Here is a 4,792-nt window from a genome sequence, read left to right as displayed (position 1 = left end):
TTAGTAAAAAAATACATTATATCCTATATGAATGGTCCTCTTTTTTCAATACCTCCCAAGTCATGTGAACTAGTGACTCCAAACCAATGCAGAATAGTTATCCTATATGGGACTCATCGGGCACACCTCTTTTTATGGTCACTGTATGCACACTGTATTTTACATTAATATTTTAAAGGAAATACTTTATTTCATATAAGAAACAGTCTCCTTTTTTTCAATACCTCCCAGGTCATGTGACCTAGTGACTCCAAACCAATGCAGAATTGTTATCCTATATGGGACTCATCGGGCACACCTCTTTTTATGATCGATCACTGTATGCACACTGTATTTTATATGAATATTTTGTAAAAAAAATACATTATTTACCATAAGAAACGGTCTCCTTTTTTTCAATACCTCCCAAGCCATGCGACCTAGTGACTCCAAACCAATGCAGAATAGTTATCCTATATGGGACTCATCGGGCACACCTCTTTTTATGGTCACTGTATGTACACTGTATTTTTTATGAATATTTTAAAGAAAATATATTATTTCATATAAGAAACAGTCTTCTTTTTTTCAATACCTCCCAGGTCATGTGACCTAGTGACTCCAAACCAATGCAGAATTGTTATCCTATATGGGACTCATCAGACACACCTCTTTTTATAGTCACTGTATGCACACTGTATTTTATATTAATATTTTAAAGAAAATACATTATTTCATATAAGAAACAGTCTCCTTTTTTTCAATACCTCCCAGGTCATGTGACCTAGTGACTCCAAACCAATGCAGAATAGTTATCCTATATGGGACTCATCGGGCACACCTCTTTTTATGGTCACTGTATGCACACTGTATTTTATATGAATATTTTAAAGAAAATACATTATTTCCCATAAGGAATGGTCTCCTTTTTTTCAATACCTCCTAAGCCATGTGACCTAGTGTCTCCAAACCAATGCAGAATAGTTATCCTATATGGGACTCATCAGACACACCTCTTTTTATGGTCACTGTATGCACACTGTATTTTATATGAATATTTTGTAAAAAAATACGTTATTTCCTATATGAATGGTCCTCTTTTTTCAATACCTCCCAAGTCATGTGACCTAGTGACTCCAAACCAATGCAGAATAGTTATCCTATATGGGACTCATCGGGCACACCTCTTTTTATGGTCACTGTATGCACACTGTATTTTATATGAATATTTGGTAAAAAAATACATTATTTCCTATATGAATGGTCCTCTTTTTTCAATACCTCCCAAGTCATGTGACCTAGTGACTCCAAACCAATGCAGAATAGTTATCCTATATGGGACCCATCGGGCACACCTCTTTTTATGGTCACTGATGCACACTGTATTTTATATGAATATTTTAAAGAAAATACATTATTTCCCATGAGGAATGGTCTCCTTTTTTTCAATACCTCCCAAGCCATGTGACCTAGTGACTCCAAACCAATGCAGAATAGTTACCCTATATGGGACTCATCAGACACACCTCTTCCTATAACCATTGAAAGCACACTATTTTATATTAATATTTTAAAGAAAATACATCGTTTCCTATAAGGAATGGTCTCCTTTTTCAATACCCCCCCCCCCCCCCCCAAGGGAAGTGACGTAGGGACACCAAACCAATGCAGAATATCCTTTATGGGACTAATCAGACACACCTCAAATTAATATAATTTTTGCACATACTATTTTATAGTACCCATTTGTTTCCTATGGAAACTGTGTTTTCTCAATACCTTCCATATAATAGTAGATGCCAAATCATTTTTCATATTGAGGTGTGTCTGATAACTACCCCATAGCAGAACAGTTCTGTATTGATCTGTGTTGTCTAGGACCCCTTATATGGCAGCTATTGAGCAAAAAGCTGTTTTCCATAGGAAATAAATATGATTCTTTAAAAAAAATTAAATATAATAGTTCATGCAAAATATTATTTCACATTGACATGTGTCTGATTATTATCACATAGCAGAACAGTTCTATGTTGATCTGTGATGTCTAGCGAGAAAAAAGCTTGCGAGGTATTGAAAAAAGGAGACCATTCATGATGGCAAATAATGCATTTTCTTAAAAATATTAATATAAAATACAGTGTGCATACAGAGACTATAAGAAGAGGTGTGTCTTATTAGTCCCACATAGGATAACTATTCTGCATTGGTTTGGAGTCCCTAGGTCACATGGCTTGGGAGGTATTGAAAAAAAGGAGTCTGTTTCTTATATGAAATAATGTATTTTATTTAAAGAATTCATATAAAATACAGTGTGCATACAGTGACCATAAAAAGAGGTGTGCCCGATGAGTCCCATATAGGATAACTATTCTGCATTGGTTTGGAGTCACTAGGTCACATGGCTTGGGAGGTATTGAATAAAAGGAGACCGTTTCTTATGATAAATAATGTATTATATTTAAAATATTCATATAAAATACAGTGTGCATACAGTGACCATAAAAAGAGATGTGTCTGATGAGTCCCATATAGGATAACTATTTTGAATTGGTTTGGAGTCACTAGGTCACATGACCTGGGAGGTATTGAAAAATAGAAGACTGTTTCTTATATGAAATAATGTATTTTCTTTAAAATATTCATAAAAAATACAGTGTGCATACAGTGACCATAAAAAGAGGTGTGCCCGATGAGTCCCATATAGGATAACTATTCTGCATTGGTTTAGAGTCACTAGGTCGCATGGCTTGGGAGGTATTGAAAAAAAGGAGACCGTTTCTTATGATAAATAATGTATTATCTTTAAAATATTCATATAAAATACAGTGTGCATACAGTGACTATAAAAAGAAGTGTGTCTGATGAGTCCCATATAGGATAACTATTTTGAATTGGTTTGGAGTCACTAGGTCACATGATGTCAAAGCTATTGACAAAAAAGACTATGAAGGTAATTCAGAAGTTACTTTTTAGACGGTCCCTATGGTCGGCTGGGAGCAAGTAGACAGGTCATCTGTTTGTACATTGTCTGCAAACACGGGTTGAAACCGGCAGCATAATTTTTTTTTTTTGAATATCTGTCGAATATCCGAATATCAAATATCAAACTAACTTCACCTCGGTGCCTACTAAGTTAAGCTATTAGCTCATAATAATTTTCGAATTAGTAGGCTATTGAAATGTTGTGGTAGGCTATAAATCAGGCATCATGTTATTTCTAATTTTGTGTTAATGCTGTTTTAGCACTGATAATCGCGGATTCGCGGTGGTATTGAAGTGTTTTGTAACCTTCAGGAGTTCATTTCATTTGTAGACTATTGCTTTCACATTGGGCTCACCTTTCTTGGGAAAGAAGGCTGTTAACACTTGTTTTCCCTTATTTCTTTTTTTCTCCCTTTCTTGCCTCTCTTTTCTTTTCTGGGAACCGGATTTAGCTTTCTTAGACTTAGACATCTTCACACCGTGACCGTCTGCATTGCCGCTTCGGCCGAATGAACGTTACTTAAAAAATGCGCCTAGCAGGGGAAGGCGGACTGAACCATTTCGTGCAAGGGAGAGGGTGCCTGCCCTCAAACAATGTTGGCTTGGACACAATTTAATACATCAATCAACTGATGCATTTACCCAAAATATTTGCATCTATATTAGTTAATAACATTTATTAAGATCTTTAAATTAAGGAAATTATTTATTATTTAGGAAAATAAAATTCAACTCCTTAGGGGCCCTCCCCCCACTTGGGGCCCGGGTAATTTATTCCCACTTGTCCCCCCACTACGACGCCCTTGTGCCTATCACCGAGACCATATGTCAACAAAGTCATGCCCATGACCTCCGGAAGCAGAACGACTCGAGCTTGTAAATCCAGTAGGAGTTAAGTCTTTTAGAGACGAATGACCCATTAGACCAGCCTCAGACGAGTCCAGGAAGTGACGTCAATTCCAGAAATAACTACATAATTTACTTTACTCTTTATGGAGAATACAGTGGGAAAAAAACGTGTTTTCTTTTACAGTTCATGGAAAAAATAGTCACATTAGGTAAAATATTTTTATTATTATTCGTAATTCACATGTATTTATTAAATAATCGATCGCGACTGACTGTCCATGTGATCTGCCAGTCAGCTGGGAGGAGCTCGTGACTCACGCATAGGGACTCACGGCAGATATTGCGCGAAATGTTGGTTTATTTAAATGTTGGTATCGTTTAGATGTCCTTCCTATTCATTAACTCCGCCGGGCTGACCAGGCATGTGGCCACGTGCGTGGACGGGACAGGCGGTGCTCACCCGACCGACCATCCCACTCTCATAGGCATGGCCGTAAGCATACGCACAAGCGTGAACGGCAACATGAGTCCCCTTCCAGGCATGATCAGGTGGAGGTCCCTGGACCTGCTAAGCGCTCGGCTCCAGCTGCCGTGACCGAGGGTAATGGCACGGAGTCGCTTCAGATTCTCTCAGCTCTCCAGGCTCTGGCTAGGAGGATGGACAGGCTGGAGGGTCTCCAGGGCACGTCATCCTCTTCTCTGCCCCCTGGCCAGGAAGGTCTCTCCCCATCCAGGCCTGAGAGCCATGGTGCGGATGTTGATCTGGGTGATGTGGATGTGCTGTCGCTCCATGCCCCTCGTTCTACGATCGATGATGTAAGCGGGGACGGCCTCCTGGATGAGCTACATTCAGACATGGTGGAGCCAACTGATGAATCCACGGTGCCAGGGGAGGTCCCCGTCGGCTCCTTGATGTCACGGGTGTTGAGTGCCTCCAATATCCTGGGTCTTCAGGCCCCTATACCAGACATGGCTTCCCTTG

Source organism: Alosa pseudoharengus, unplaced genomic scaffold (assembly GCF_046254945.1).
Source record: "Alosa pseudoharengus isolate Yale_2024_CS ecotype anadromous, Long Island Sound unplaced genomic scaffold, YU_APseudo_1.1 YU_APseudo_1.1_scf_19, whole genome shotgun sequence".
NCBI lineage: Eukaryota > Metazoa > Chordata > Actinopteri > Clupeiformes > Clupeidae > Alosa > Alosa pseudoharengus.
The sequence above is the reverse complement of the archived record's forward strand: the minus strand, read 5'-3'. Positions refer to the sequence as shown.